Here is a 17042-nt window from a genome sequence, read left to right as displayed (position 1 = left end):
TTGGGTGTGGCCTCCCTTCCTAGAGCTGGATAACACATTTAAAAGCTTCACTTGGCTTGTGTTCCCACTTTGGGACCGAAGCCTCAGTCTGCCCTTATTCACACATGAAAAGGTTTTTAATATTAGACAGAGTAGGTTCTATCCCGAATGGGTTCACCTCGTCGCTGGTGGGATAGCTTTCATACTATTTTTGATCAAAAACAGTGTTACTAAGAACCCTATTTTATTTAAATGCACTTGCTTTTTATTTATTTACAGCAGGGTTTATTTTCATTTTGCTTCTTGTAGGTTTTTCTGATTCATGGCTATTGTGAAACATGCATTTATGTGCTGCATGTATACCATTTTAAACCAAGCTCAAATTTTGTGTTTTTTTCTTTATCATCATACCGCCAAACAAAAAATGGAATAACACGTGATCAAAAAGACGTAAATAAAAATGGTACCGCGGAAAACATCATCTTGTCCAGCAAAAAACAAGCCGCCATACAGCTGAATCATCCGAAAAATAAAAAAAAGTTATAGCTCTCAGAATAAAGCGATGCAAAAAATATTTTTTTCTATAAAATAGTTTTTATTGTGTAAAAGCGCCAAAACATAAAAAAATATATAAATGTGGTACCGCTGTAAATGTACTGACCCGAAGAATAAAGCTGCCTTATCAATTTTACCACATGCGGAACGGCATAAAAAAAACAATCCCTGAATGGTTGGTTTTTGCTTATTCTGCCTCCCAAAAATTGGAATAGAAAGCGATCAGAAAATGTCACGTGCCCCAAAATGGCACCAATAAACTTGTCCCGCAAAAAACAAGTCGTCACATGACTCTGTCGGCCGAAATCCGGAAAAATTATAGCGCTCAAAATTTGGCGATGCAAAAACTAGTCTTTGCAAAAAAAAAAAAAAGCGTCTTTTAGTGTGTGACAGCTGTCAATCATAAAAACCCGATATGATTCTGGTATCTCTGTAATTGCACTGACCCGAAGAATAAAGTCGTCTAATCACTTATACCGCACGAGGAACGGCGTAAAAAATAAACTCTAGGGTTAGAGTTGTTGTTTTTTTTCATAAGTAGAGAAAAAAAATATGATGACAATATGGCGACTAGTGTTGAGCGCAAGTGCTCGCTACTTGAGTTTGCATCGGGTGCTTGGGTATGCACCGAGTATCGCAGGTGCTGGAATGACATGCTCGAGTCTCCGCCCCATATGCTTCGTGGCCAAAAAAGCTGCATGGATTGCACAATCGATCCCGCATGTTTTATTTTGGGTGTCTTAACAACCGTGAAACATGCAGGGTGAGAACCCGCGATACAAGCTGCATTCCCGAGTACCAGATGCAAACTCAAGTAGCGAGCACTTGCGCTCAAGACTAATGACAACTTATTCAATATAATGACCTAATGTTATCAAATTCTGTGTCGTACCTCTGGGTTCAAAATGTTCACTATACCCCATGATAAAATCCTTGAGGGGTCTAGTTTCCAAAATGGGGTCACTTGTGGGGCGTTTCCATTATTTAGGCACATCAGGGGCTCTCCAAATGCGACATGGCGTCCGCTCTCAATTCCAGCCAATTTTGCGTTCAAAAAGTCACACAGTGATTCCTCCCTTCTGAACTCTGCCGTGCGCCCAAACACTGTATTTTCCCCATATATGGGGCATCGGCGTACTCAGGGGAAATAGCACAAAAGTTTTTGGGTTCCATTTTCTCCTCTTACCGTTGTGAAAATATTTTTTAAGGCTAAAACATCATTTTTGTGGAAAAAGTTAGATTTTTTTTTATTTTCACGGCTCTACGTTATAAACTTCTGTGAAGCACCTGGGGGTTCAAGGTGCTCACCACACATCTAAATAAGTTCCCTGAGGGGTCTAGCTTCAAAAATGGTGTCACTTGTGGGGGATTTCCACTGTTTAGGCACATCAGGGACTCTCCAAGGAATTGCACAACAAATTTTGGGGTCCATTTTTTTTCGGTGACCCCTGTGAAAATAAAAAAATTGGGTCTAAAGTAACATTTTTGTGAAAAAAGTTAAATGGTCATTTTTTTCTTACACATTCCAAAAATTCCTGTGAAGCACCTGAAGGGTTAATAAACTTCTTGAATGTGGTTTTGAGCACCTTGAGGGGTGCAGTTTTTAGAATGGTGTCACTTTTGGGTATTTTCTGTCATAAAGGCCCCTCAAATTCACCTTCGAATGTGATGTGGTCCCTAAAAAAATGGTTTTGTAAATTTTGTTGGAGAAATGAGAAATCGCTGGTCAACTTTTAACCCTTATAGCTCCCTAATAATAAAAAAAAAAATTTGGTTCCAAAATTGTGCTGATGTAAAGTAAAAACGTGGGAAATGTTATTTATTAACTATTTTGTGTGACATATCTCTCTGATTTAAGAGCATAAAAATAAAAATTTTGAAAATTGCAAAATTTTCAAAAAATTTTGCCAAATTTCCATCTTTTTTTCCATAAATAAACACAAGAGATATCGAAGAAATTTTACCACAATCATGAAGCACAATATGTCACGAAAAAACAGTCTCAGAATCAGGGGGATCCGTTGAAGCGTTCCAGAGTAATTACCTCATAAAGTGACAGTGGTCAGAATTGTAAAAATTGGCCCGGTCATTAACGTGCAAACCACCCTCGGGGGTAAAGGGGATAACAAAAATTAAGTGGAAAAATGCTTTCGCCGTAAAGGAGAATCTCATTACCGCGTAATAAACACTGAAAAAAAAATTACCCTCTTAAAAACAATGGCGGGATCGGTTTTTTTTTCTAGATATCTTTGCTGTTTTTCAGCAAAACATGCCGTAAAGTGAGCAGTTCGTCTGTCGACACAAAAACTGATGATTTATTGTACTGAATCTATAGGCGTCTGCTCTCGCCGTAATGGCGCCGACCACAGAATAAACTTTATCTGTCAAAAATGACATCACAGACAAAAAAAACAATAAAAAAATTTTAAAAAAAGGTTTTGGCTCCTGGAAGGCAGCGAGTAGATAAAATACAGGGAGTAAGGAAAGAAAATGTGTGATAAAAGCCTAAAACTGACTCCCCCAGGAAGGGACACAAGAGCAGCCCGCTGCTGAAGGGGTTAACGCTGGCTGAGCCCAGAGACGAGTTCACACCTACCTCCTCCTGCAGAGCCGCACAGCTCGGGTGTACGGGGCACTTCCGGCTGTGTGTGCTGGGGGGGTGACATCACCGGAAGGGGCGGAGCTAGTACCAGGAAGTAGCGGTGCACGTGTGTGCTGGAGCCGGTGAGCTCAGCTCATTCCTGCTTCTCTGTAGATGGCTCAGTGGTGACGGAGAATCGCACAGGAGCCGCTGTAATGTGCACAGCTCGTCACTGACAAGAAAATGGAGGAAGCTGCTCATGGAAGGGGCTTTCTCTCTACAGAACAGGCTGCACGGAGGAGACTGAGCTCATAATGAGGAGCAGGGAGGCAAACTATTACAGGGCTTATACTGGAGCAGGGAGGAAGCAATAACATGACAGATATAATATATATATATATATATATAAGACATATCATTTTTAATGATTTCATGGTCCTCTGTATGGCCGGAGTGCAAAGACCTTAACTATAACATCCATATGTCCTAACAGAAAATAGGAAGAGGTTGTCTTCACAACCTACCGTAAGTACTATAAGGATACAGTATCTATTCTGCTAAAATAATGTAACAATTTCTTCTTTTTTTTTTTACTAGGACCTAGATTTTTACTGCTGAGCGAATAAATTTGAGTGGAATTGAATTCTCAAATTTTTTTTATGAAAATTGACATTTGCCAAAATGCAGATTTTTTTTTTTTTTTTTTTGTGATTCGCATCTGCGCAGATTCAGCAAAATGGCGACCACTGAATGCCATTTTTCTGAACCATAAAGGGCTATCAAAAGGTCGCTCATCTTTCCAGTCCCTCTGCTACTTACTGCCAACCATCCAATCCTCGCTCCGTCTTTGGATCCCTGCTGCACATGCTGGAATCCTCAGGCCTCTTTCTCCGGAAAGTTCTGCGCATGTGCAGAAGGTCACGGTGCACTTTGTGATTTCAGAACAATGTGAAATCCCATTGGCATGCAACAAACCCTTCCAGGCTTCGTGAATGCCCTGGCTATAGGCCCGGGGAATCCATTACAAGCGGCGGAGATCAGAAGATTCAGCGAGGACAAGATGGGCGGCAGTGAGTGCGGAGCCAGAGAGGTCAGCGGTGAGGTGAGTATAAGGATTTTTTTTTTTTTTTTTCTTTCCCCACATATTACGTTTATTATGCTCAGGGGTCTGGAGAGGCCTCATACCATGATAAGGAGCATTGAATTCACATTTCCTGGGAAAAATCTACACAAACAGGTGAACTCGAATTTTGCCAGATTCACTCATCTCTACTGCTGATTACTAGTTTTTGTTGTAGAAGCTAGACTGTGGATCCGCGCTGTTTCTGAGGTGTTGCATAAGACGTAGGAGTAATTTTATTAATTCTGTGTAATGGTTAGATAGTGTAAACTTAGACTAGACAGTCTTAAACTGCACCAAACTTATCACAATGTTAAAAAGGATTATCCACGACAGAGGTGTATCTAGGTTTTCTGGCACCCGGGGCAAGAACTCAGTTTGGCGCCCGCCTCCCAATAAATATCCCCCCCTCCCCACAACATCTGAAATACGCAAGCACAATTGATCACTGATAGGTAGCAGCTGCACGTTCTGTGAGCTGGGTGTCCGTTTGACACCCTGCTCAGAGAACCGTTGAATTCCGGTCCAGGGGGCGGCAGAACGCAGCCGCCGGGGGAGACACTTCGGACCGCTGAATTAGGTGGAATGATTGCACCCCTCGTGCCTGATGCGCCCGGGACACATGCCCCGGCTGCCCCCCCCCAGATACGCCTCTGATCCACCACATTGTGAAAAAAAAAAAAGGGTGTAGAAGCACTAACAGGCAGGTAGTGGCTATCACACAGGCCACTCCAGCCGGTGTTTCTGTGGCTTTGCTGACGTCACGTCAATAGACCAGAGGCTTCTTTTCCGCTCTAGTCTGTTGACGAGGCGTGACTGCCAATGTCATGTCGATTAACCGTCTGCTCCCTAATTACAGGAACCTGACTGTCAGTGAGCATGAGGCCAGAAGTCTCGCCCTGTCGGTTGACATGGAGCAGCTGAATCGCCAGCAGGAGCGGTCAGTGACTCCAGGTACAATAGATAGGCAGTTACCTCTGTTAAGGCCCCGTCACACATAGCGACGCTACAGCGATCCTGACAACGATACGACCTGTCAGGGATCGTTGCTGCATCGCTATGTGATCGCTGGTGAGCTGTCAAACAGGCAGGCTGAGCAGCGACATCGTGGAAAGAATCTTTCCACGATGTCCTGCTCCTGGTTACCAGCCTGCTGAAGCAGGAGTAGGCTGGCAACCATGATAAACAGCGGGTTACTAGGGGCACACGCGCACCTAGTAACGCGCTGTTTATCATGGTTACCAGCGATGTGTGCTGACCAGCGGGAGGGCAAAGACCAAAAAATGGTCCAGGACATTTTGCAGCGATCTCACAGCAGGGGCCTGATCGCTGCAAAGTGTCACACATAGCGACATCGCTCGTGAGGTCGCTGTTGCGTCACCAAAACCGTGACTTAGCAGCGATCTCGCTAGCGATCTCTGTATGTGAGACGGGCTTTAGCAATTACCTGCCTGTTAGATTTTAGGCACACAGTTTAAAAGAAAAAAAAAAAACTTCCGGATATCCTCTTCAAAAAAGACATTTTTTGACACTTGTCTAACTTCACACCACCTCGTAGTTGGCTTACTTTACCACTTATTAAAGATTACCTGTCACCAGGTCCAAAGTGCCCAGTTTTTTCTCTTATTTTCTTTCTGCTGTTTCGCTGAATATTCTATTTTTTTTAAATTGCCATACAGAGAGATGGGGATTATTATTTGACACAAATTTTTATAGCATTTATTAAGGTTGAAAAGATCACAGGGTGATTATGCATTGCATCCTGTAGGCACTTCCTCAATGATTCCTGTGAGCCACGTCCCTTTTTGTAATGATTATAACAATAAAGCACAAAATAAAAAGGTCCGTATGTGTATGGGATATTCAGGGAAGCAGTGGGAACAAAACAAGTGCAAAATTGGCCAAGAAAAAACAAATCAGTCAGGTCACCCACTTGAATGTCCAAAGCACGGAATCAGCTGTGCGACAGGGCTCCAAATGAAAACACAGGATATATTCCAGCTTCAGATAAAAAGTCCAATTTTTATTAGAAAAATATATTAAAAATTTATACTCATGACCTTGAATCAACAACCTCGGCCAGAATATATATTATACTCAGACGCGTGTCATTCATTGCATGTGCTGCAGACTCAGGGCGCATCAGTGTCAGCACGAACTATTTGTCCACATTGGAATGAAATGAAATGCGATGGCAGGAGACCCATGGGGACCCCACTGCTGGCACAGAGACATAAAAAAGCTAGGCTGCAGGTTGCCAAAATGTATGTGAGTAAGCCAAAATTTTTCTGGTTAAGCGTCTTGTGGACAGATGAGACCAAGATAGAGCTTTTTAGTAAAGCACATCATTCTACTGTTTACCGAAAACAGACTGAGGCCTACAAAGAAAAGAGCACAGTACCTGCAGTCAGATATGGTGGAGGTTCAAAGATGTTTTGGGGTTTTGCTGCCTCTAGCACTGGGTGCCTTTACTGTGTGCAAGGCATCATGAAATCTGAATATTACCAAAGGATTTTAGTTTGCAATTATAGTGCCCAGTGTCCGAAAGCTGGGTCTGTGTCCTAGGTGATGGGTCTTCCAGCAGGACAATGACCCAAACATATGTCAACAAGCCCCCAGAAATGGATGGAAGCAAAGTGCTGTCGAGTTCTGACGTGGCAGCAATGAGTCTGGATCTAAATCCCATTGACACCTGTGGAGAGATAGCGTAGGGGAGGGTTCAGTGGGGCCCAGTTAGGAGTTTTTACTTAGATCCTTGCTTCGTGTTGTTGAGTAGATGAACACCGAGAAACCAATCTCTGCCTCATCCTGTCCTGTGGAACCGCCACGTCTCATTATCAAATTAAAGAAGACAATCTTTTCTGCTGACACCTGGAAAGCTGATTCTGTAGAAGCGGACTGACTTATACCCATGTTCCATTATCTCATTTCCAGGAGACCTTGCTACATAGTTTCATCTTATACAGAGGTTAATTTGATGAATCAAAGTGGAAGAAATAATAGCTCTAATTTGTTACATGACCAAAAATTTCATAAAGAAATTGGTGCAGGACACCAATTACTTATAATAATCTAATTATTGTTTATTAATGTGATCACAGGAGTGCTGTGTGTGATGGGAGACTGTATCTGGTTATGATTAAAACAGTATAGCCGAAACACATTGACATTATCTGTGGCTTCTCTATAGATATCATGTACTAATGATTGAAGAAATAAAAGTCAAATTTTCATGGAGTTTTATCACACTTCTGGATTAATGTGGCGTCCCTGATATTTAGGTCTCTCTCCTAATTCCACAAGAAAGAAGGGAAAACCAATCCGAAGGAGATCCCAACATGGCATAAAGTCAATGTAGAGTGTGTGTAACAGGACATGAGCCCAGGGATAGGACTTCCAATGACATTTTGTGGTGGTGAGTGAATGGTGTAGGCTGTGGCAGGGAGGAAAGGGAATGTGCTGTTGGATTGCCCTCCAACATGCTAAAGAGATGGTACCCGCTACAGTCTTCATGTTACATAGGGTCATCAAAGAGCTGTCTCAAATACAGTCAACTGCCCTAAAATAACTCACAGGGGACCAGCGCCTATGCACTGAGTCACAGATCATTGGTAAGGGCAAGGTTTCAGATTTCAATTCTTACCCTATTTTTGCAGTTTCCACTCTGTATTTTCCAAACCCTCAGTGTTTATTTTCATGCCATCCATTCTGTATAATACTTTGTAGTGCCCGTTTATTTTTGACTCACCCGCGGTATTTCTTCTTGCTATGCAATTAACACTGTATTTGCTCTGTTCTTGCCATAAACACTTCATTCCTTTTTTGCCACAGACATTTCATTCCTTTCTTTGCCATGCACACTATTCTTTTTTGCCATACTGAACATTCCCAGCTTCTTTCTCCGCTTGTGAGTGATATCTGTAGCGATCAGTTGATGCTACGGCCAATACTCAAAGCTACGAGGATTGTTCAGTGCAAAGAACCCAGGAACCCGGTACATGAAGGGAACACCCCTTAATCACAACCACGGGGACAATACAACTTGGATTCCTCGGCCATGCAACCTGCAGGGCCGTCCATATAGGTTTATAAGACCTATAGATTTCAGTGAAATGCAATGCCTGCATGCAATCTGAAACAAATCTTCATTACAGCTTATGTAAGTTTCTTGTAATGGCAGCATTACAGCACACATTGTGCAAGTGATTGAAAACATTTCCTGAAAGTTTAGATTGTTTGACTTCTCCTTTGTGTTTGGCCAAGTGCCCAAATAGAATCAAGTGACGAAGATTCTGTATACACATCTCGGTAAAGTCTCATTACAGAGAGTCTCATTACAGAGAGTCTCATTACAGAGAGCCGCTACAGCTTCTACTATATGCGACAACAAATAGAGCTGTATCTTCTTTATGACCCCATATACTTTTATTGTGTCATTATTCTTTTTGTTTTTAGTTTTGCCCGGACTCTCTCTTCTTTGTAGCAGCTTTTTTTTTTTTCACTGATCTTTTTTAATTTCCTTTGTCAGTTCCGCTTTTTGTTTTAATCACTCTATTCTTTTTTAATGACCCATTTTTTATTTTCTCACTCTATTTTTACTGTCATTGTAGGTATGTCTTTTCCTTGCTATGCCCAGTTTTTGTGATATCCAATCTGTTTTCTCTGGCAGAGAAATTCCTACTGCGTTTTTATACCATTCTCTTCCCACTCTCTATTCCTGCCGCGGTTGCTTGTTTTTTTTCTGCCTTCCTCAATCTGCTTTTGACTTTCTTGCTTAGTTTGGTAAAACAGCTTTTGGTTGCGTGCTCTGTGCTTTGTCTTCTTACTGCAAACTTGTGACAGTATTGAAGGTGACGGGCGGTCACTAGAGATGAGCAAGCACTGAAATGCTCGGGTACTCGTTGCTCGGGTCGAGCACATTGGAATACTCGAGTGCTCGGTCCGAGTAACGAGCCCAATGTAAGTCTATGGGAAACTCGAGCATTTTTCAGGCGGCTCCCCCCGGCGGTCTGCAGAGGGCCTAAAAATCGCCCAAATCGATGGGAACAGCGCTCAAATGGCATGGGAACAGCATGGGGAAGAACCCCAGAAGCCTTTCTGACTCCCAGGTCACTGCTGTCAACAATTGTGTCAGAGGTATTAAGCCACTTTTACGGACTCACGATAAAACATACAAAATCAAAATGGATTTTCCTGGAAAATATGTTAAGGAACATCCTTTCCAGGGTAATGACTTGTATATAAAGCAAAATAAATAACCAAAAACAAAAATGCTCCTCTCCACACCTTGGGCTATGTTCACACATAGCGTTTTTGATGCTTTTTTTTTGCAGTTTTGCATTGCTTTTTACCGTGACCAATGCATTCACTGGGAAATCTCATTTTAACATTTTACAACCTTATCTGGCCATGTGGTGTGTGACATGGGAACAGCATGGGGAAGACCACTGAAAGCATCTCTGACTCCGCGGGCACTGCCTAAAACTGTGGTCATCTCATCAGATGGTCTACTCCATTTAAAATGGGCAAGGTGTGTGTCAAGGGACGGGGAAGTCGACGTTATGGTGATCGTGATAGTGCACGCAGAGGCCGTGGGCAAGATGAAACTGCCTGCTGAGGTAGCACAATAAACACCCATGTCATGTCGAACTACCTTCCTGTCCCAATTTCTAGGGGACCGCGGAACACCACTATTGAAGCCAGAGCAGTGTGAAAAGGTTGTTGTTGGATAGCAGATAAAGCTTCCAGTCAGTTTGCCACCACCCCGTGTTCCACATGGTCCAGTCTCACTAGATGTGAGTCTGGATCACATTATTATTATTACTTTATCACCATTTATTCCATGGCGCTTTACATGTGAAAAAGGGGTATACATCACAAAAACAATTACAGTAATCTTGAACAAAAATGGGACAGTGACTATTACAGGAGAGGAGAGAACCCTGCCCGCGAGGGCTCAGTCTACAAGGCATGGGTGAGGATATAGTAGGTGAGGATAGAGCTGGTCTTGCAGCGGTATGGTGGAGCGAGGGTTACTGCAGGTTGTACGCATATTGCAAGAAGTGGGTCTTCAGCTTCCTTTTAAAGGTTTCAACAGTAGGTGAGAGTCAGAAATGGTGGGGTAGAGAGTTCCAAAGAAGGGGGGATGCACGGGAGAAATCTTGTATGCGATTGTGGGAAGAGGAGATAAGAGGGGATTAGAGAAGGAGATCTTGTGAGGATCAGAGGTTGCGTGCAGGTAAGTACCGGGAGACTAGGTCACAGCTGTATGGAAGAGACAGGTTGTGGATGGCTTTGCATTCCAAGGTTAGTGTTTTGAACTGGAGTCTCTGGGTAATGGGGAGCCAATGAAGGGATTGACAGGAGAGGCCGGGGAATAGCGGGGGGACAGGTGGATTAGTCAGCAGAGTTTAGGATACATTGGAGGATATGCGAGAGTGTTGGGAGGCCACAGAGCAGGAGGTTGCAGTTGTTGAGAAGGGAGAGGATGAGCGCGTGCACTTGTGTTTTTGTAGATTCGTGGTTAAGGAATGTGTGGATCCGGGACATTTTTTTTACTTGGAGTCGGCATCTTCCTCACCCTGATCCTCCTTCCTTCCACCATTCCGAGTGCCCTTAGACACCTGATCCCACACTTGGACACTCCAAAGAGTTTTGTTCATCTTTCCATTTATAGATTCTGGCCTCTAACTCGGTCCGCTCGGAAGTGGAAAGAGCTTGGATATGTGGTTTGAAGGAGAGATTAAAGTCCAGGGTTACCCAAGAGCTGTTCACTTTTCCATCGATAATTATGGGCCTCTCGACTGGCCAGCTCCGAGCAGGGCAACAGAAAATCACATGTAGCGATTTGAGGAGCCATGGTCACCCAAAAGTGACTGTGGGAAAGTTCAAATAATGTTGCAAGAGGTGGATAATGATGAGACACAATGGACATAAAGTCAGGAGGAGGACCAGGGTGCGGAAGTGGAAAAAAAAGCGGTGGACAATGAAGTCACTAACCCAATCTGGCAAGGGGACATGTAGCGTGAGAACAGCAGCACACAGGGGGAGGGAGGCGTAGCCCCAGAACAGGCAGGAACAAGCAGTGAGGTGGCCAGACACAAGGCGGGCAATTGCTCCCCGAAACACCAACACAACGGAAGTTGCCAGTACAACTGTTAGGTCTTCCCGAGTCTGGTTCTTTTTTAAGGACTGTTTAGATAACCCCAAAAAGGCCATTTGCAACATCCGCCAGGCCAGCATCAGCAAGAGAACCAAAACTACCAGCCTGACCACTATCAGCATGCTCAGGCACTTGACAGCAAAGCACCTGACAAGTTGGGCCAAACACCAAGGTACAGAAACAGTGTCTGCGGGTGACACCACTGCCTCTTCCGCTGTTGTGTGTGCATGCCAATCCCCTATTCATGGCGCATGCGAAGATGCCTCCCGCCCTGCACCTGTCATTGCAGACTTGCAACCATCACCGTCCATGTCCTTGTCCCTTTGCAGCGTTCAGTTGTTCCTACCACAGTTCTTGGAATGCAAGCGCAACTATAAATCTAGCCAACCACCCACCCACAGGCCGCAATACTAAACTACCACATTTCTGGACTGCTTGAACTTGAAATGTTGCCTTTTAGGCTCGTGGAGGCGGAAGCTTTCCACAACCTCATGGCGGCGGCCGGGTGTCCATACTCAGTCCCCAGCCGCCACTATTTCTCCCGGTATCGTCTCCGCCTTCCACAAGCGCAGGTCCCAGAAAATTACCCGTGCCCTCCCAAGTGCACTTACTGGGAAGGACCGCCTAACCACAAACACGTGGGCAAGTGAATGTGGCCAGGGACGGTACATCTCACGGACGCATGTCACTGGGTTAATATCGTGCTCGGTCTCCTAGACAACGACCAAATTATTCATGATGGTTGGATCATCCATCTCCTTAGCTTTGTGTTACTTATAATGCAAGAGCAAGTATGCAGCCAACCACCCACCCACACACAAGCTGCAATCCTAAACTGACACATTTCAGGACTGATTGCATTTGAAATGTTGCCTTTTAGGTTCGTGGAGGTGGAAGCTTTCCACAACCTCATGGCGGCGGCGGCCGGGTGTCAATACTTGTTCCCCAGCCACCATTATTTCTCTCCGTGTTAATATTGTGGAAGCCGTGACCCAGTGGGACCCTGAGATGGAGCACATCCTCCCGACGCAGAGGATTGCGAGTCCTGGGTCAATCAGGGTTACCCCTACATTCTACCGCTCCTGCACCTCCTCTTCAGCCTCCATATCCATCACTTGATTCATTTTTCAGGACATATTCCAGATTATTTACTTAAACTTCATGTGTGGCAATAACAATAAGCAGGACTGTATGCTTAGGCGACAAACCGCATACCGTTTCAGAGTTGTTGAAAGCCGTATCCGAGAACCTGGTGTCAGCTCTGAAGCTAGGCAAGCTTGCACATGTACCATGCCTGGCCCATGTGCTCAACTTAGTAGTTCTGCAGTTTCTCAAAATCTACACAGATCTGACAGAGCTGCTTGTGAAAGTATGCTGCGTGTGTGCCCATTTCAGAAAGTCAGGTACAGCTTCCACTGCCGTCGTAGGGCTTCAGCAGCGTTGGCAGCTTCCAGCTCACCGACTGGTGTGCGATGTGACTACGCATTGGAAATCAACGTTGCAGATGTTTGGAATGATTTTGAGCAGCAGAGAGCAGTTGTTGAGTACCTGCTTCAACACATCCGTTGGCATTCAGGTCAGCCTCCGCACATAAGAGCTGATGAGTGGGCATGGATGTCTGACATCTGTGCTCTGCTCCAAAACTTTGAGAACTCACCAAGATGGTGATCGGCGATGATGCCATAATTAGCGTCACCATCACGCTTCTCTGTCTAGTGAAATGCTCGCTCACAATTAAAGAGGAGGCATTGCAGGCAGAGCAAGGCACTGTACAGGGTGATGCTACCCAGCCTCATCTCAGCGCAGATTGGGTGATAGTGAGGAGGAGGAGGAAGAGAACATAGACAGTAATACTCTCGGTGAGAACAAGGAAGTCTTGGCTTTGGCAGTCTGGCACACAAGGCCTACTTTATGTTCCCCTGCCTTTACCATGACCATCGCATTGTACTCATTTTGGGCATTACAGAAAACTAGCACGGCACGAGGGAATTCTTGGAGACGGAGGTGTGAGGTTCTGATTAAGGAGGATGTCTGTCTTAGATCAGTTGCAGAACAGACGACACAGGAGGGGTGATACACAGAAATGAGGGAAGAGATATAGGCCGGTGCAGAACTGTGAACAACTTGGTGGGTGAGAGAGATGAGTTTGTATTGTATTCTGTAGTGATTGTTTAACCTGACCTGTGCAATGACTGGCACAGGGTAGAGGCATCGGTGAAGCGGCTTGATAGAAATACGACCCTGGCTGCTGCATTCGGAAGGGATTGGAGAGGAGACAGTTTGTTTAGAGGGAGACTGATTAGTAGAGGCACTAGTGAATAAGAGTGACAGTAAGAGTTTTTGCAGTATCAAAGGTGAAAAAAGTTTGACTTCTGGAGAAGTTTTTAAGGTGCAGGTGATATGAGCGAGTGAGTGATTTTCCAAGTTGAATAAAGGAAAGTTGTGTGTAAAATATGACTCCAAGATAGCAGACATGCCGAGTGGGAGGTATGGTGGCAACACCTAAAGGAAATTGCAAAGTCAGGTATACAGTTGTGCTCAAAAGTTTACATACCCCGGCAGAATTTTTCCTTTCTTGGCCTTGTTTCAGAGAATATAAATGATAACAAAAAAACTTTTTCCCCACTCATGGTTGTTGGTTGAGTGAAGCCATTTATTGTCAGACTACTGTGTTTTCTCTTTTTAAATCGTAATGACAACCAAAAATATCCAAATGACCCTGATCAAAAGTTCACATACCCTGGTGATTTTGGCCTGATAACATGAACAGAATTTGACACAAATGGGTTTGAATTGCTACTAAAGGTAACATCCTCACCTGTGACCTGTTTGCTTGTAATCAGTGAGTGTGCATAAAAGCTGAGTGAGTTTCTGGGATCCAGATAGACTCTTGCATCTTTCATCCAGCCACTGACGTTTCTGGATCGTGAGTCATGGGGAAAGCAAAAGAATTGTCAACGGATGTACGGGAAAAGGTAGTTGAACTGCATAACACAGCAAAGGGATACAAAAAAATATCCAAGGAATTGATAATGCCAGTCAGCAGCGTTCAAACTGTGATTAACAAATGGAAAATCAGGGGCTCTGTAAAAACCAAACCACGGTCAGGTAGACCAACAAAAATTTCGGCCACAACTGCCAGGAAAATTGTTTGGGATGCAAAGAAAAACCCACAAATAACATCAGCTGAAATTCAGGACTCTCTGAAAACTAGCGGTGTGGCTGTTTCAAGATGCACAATAAGGAGGCGCTTGAAGAAAAATAGGCTGCATGGCCGAGTCGCCAGAAGAAAGCCATTACTGCGCAAATGCCACAAAGTATCTTGCCTACAATACACCAAACAGCACAGAAACAAGCCTCAATACCTCTGAAACAAGGTAATTTGGAGTGAAGAGACCAAAATTGAACTTTTTGGCCATAACCATAAACATTACATTTGGAGAGAGGTCAACAAGGCCTATGATGAAAGGAACACCATTCCTATAGTAAAGCACGGAAGTGGAACGCTGATGTTTTAGGGATGTGTGAGCTACAAAGGCACAGGAAGCTTGGTAAAAGTTGAAGGAAAGATGAATTCAGCACGTTATCAGCAAATATTGGAGGCAAATTTGCACTCATGCGCCCGGAAGCTGCGCATGGGATGTACTCGGACGTTCCAACATGACAAAGATCCAAAACACAAGGCCAAGTTGACCAGTCTACAGCAGAGCAAAGTGAAGGTTCTGGAGTGGCCATCTCAGTCTCCTGACCTCAATATCATTGAGCCACTCTGGGGAGATCTCAAGCGCGCAGTTCATGCTAAACAGCCCAGGAATTTACAGGAACTGGAGGCTTTTCGCCAACAATGAGCAGCTTTTACATATGAGAAAATAAAGAACCTCATCCGCAACTACCACAAAAGACTTCAAGCTGTCATTGATGTTAGAGGGGGCAATACACGGTATTAAGAACTGGGGTATGTGAACTTTTGATCAGGGTCATTTGGATGTTTTTGGTTGTCATTAAGATTTAAGAAGAGAAAACACAGTCGTTTGACAATAAATGGCTTCACCCAACCAATAACCATGAGTGGAGAAAAAGATTTTTTTGTTATCATTCATATCCTCTGAAACAAGGCCAAGAAAGGAAAAATTCTGCCGGGGTATGTAAACTTTTGAGCACAACTGTATGTAGGTTAGTAGAGGGAGGAAACCAAAGGAGTTTATTTTGGGACATATTAAGTTCAGGCTCTTGTTGAAGAATTATAACAAAGAAAAAAAAATTCCCATCTGACTACTCTGGCGACAGAGGTCACAGTCAGACAGTTCATTGGACAACCAAGGAGTACAAGCGAGGAAGACACAAACCAGATGCGGCAGAGGCAGGAGAACGCTGTCAATGGTCTGGGACAGTTTTCTCAGACCCTCCCAGGCCCTGATACATGGGGTACTCTGACAAGGATGGAAAAGTTTTGGAAGATGCAAGCTGGACACGTGGCATGAACTGTCTTTCTACGCTTTGGAGGTCCTGGCCACTAGCGTTTTGTCAGAGATAGTTTTTAGTGCCGCCAGGGGCATTATAACTGATAAAACTGATAGGCGCATCCACCTGTCAACTGAAAATGCTGACAGGCTGACTCTTATAAAAATGAACAAGGGCTGGATTAGGCCAGACTTCTCAACACCACCGAATGATAGCAACGTAACTCAAATCCAGTGGTTATTTTTTGGGGGGTCTATTCCTATGCAACCCTTCACACCCAGACATGGGTATACCCTTCAGGAATTGTTCTATTTTATGTCGCCCTCCTCCTTCTCCTCATCCTCCACCACCATATAACCAGGGAGACCGTGATGCAACACCCACATAATTTTTTTAAGGGTGTTTCTGATTAGAGACAAGCAAATATTTAAATATTTGTTTCGTATTACAATCGCCGTTTTTGCAATATTCGCCAATGCAATTGTCGAATATTCGCCGAACATTGCCAAACGCCATTGGATTCAATGGGTGCCAAAACCAAACGTATACACAACACCTTCAAACGGGACCAAAAGCTGCCAAAACACATAAATTTAGGGGCAGTCACCAGGAAAGTGCCATCAATTGACCCAGAGTACAACAAGTAGCATAATTATTATTATTCATTATCATAGCGCCATTTATTCCATTGCGCTTTACATGTGAAAAGCTGGTACAAGAGCAGAGAGGAACCGACCCGTGAGGGCGCACAAATAGTCTATAAGGGATGGGTGAGGGTACAGTAGGTGAGGGTACAGCTGGTTGTGCAGCGGTATGGTGGAGCGAGGGTTACTGCAGGTCGTAGGCTTGTTGGAAGAGGTGGGTCTTCAGCTTCCTTTTAAAGGTTTCAACAGTGGGCGAGAGTCTGATATGTTGGGGTATATAGTTCAAGAGTAGAAGGGATGCACAGGAAAAATCCTGTATGCGATTGTGGGAACAGGAGAAAAGAGGGGAGTAGAGAAGGAGATCTTGTGAGGATCGGAGGTTGCGTGCAGGTAAGTACCGGGAGACTAGGTCACAGATATGTGGAGCAGACAGGTTGTGGATGGCTTTGCATGTCATGCGTTGCCAATGGGGAGCCAGTGAAAGGATCATAGATTGCAATCTTATAGATTACTGAAGGCAGTCCACAGTAAAAAAAAAAA

The 17042-nt window shown here is 44.1% G+C and overlaps 1 protein-coding gene across 2 annotated transcripts in view; it reads right to left on the bottom strand.

The window, feature by feature from the left end:
• Positions 1-3225, bottom strand: part of LOC141273216 (uncharacterized) — a 31617-nt gene extending 28392 nt beyond the window's left edge. For both annotated transcript variants that reach the window (XM_073684785.1, XM_073684786.1), the window contains exon 1: positions 3131-3225. The gene's annotated coding sequence lies outside the window, so the exon portion shown is untranslated. The remainder of the gene's footprint in view (positions 1-3130) is intronic.
• Between the last annotated feature and the right edge of the window lie 13817 nt (positions 3226-17042).

This window comes from Phyllobates terribilis, unplaced genomic scaffold (genome assembly GCF_046119375.1).
Source record: "Phyllobates terribilis strain yellow unplaced genomic scaffold, ASM4611937v1 Scaffold_5__5_contigs__length_657084704, whole genome shotgun sequence".
NCBI classification, from domain to species: domain Eukaryota; kingdom Metazoa; phylum Chordata; class Amphibia; order Anura; family Dendrobatidae; genus Phyllobates; species Phyllobates terribilis.
This window is presented reverse-complemented; position numbering and strand designations above follow the sequence as displayed.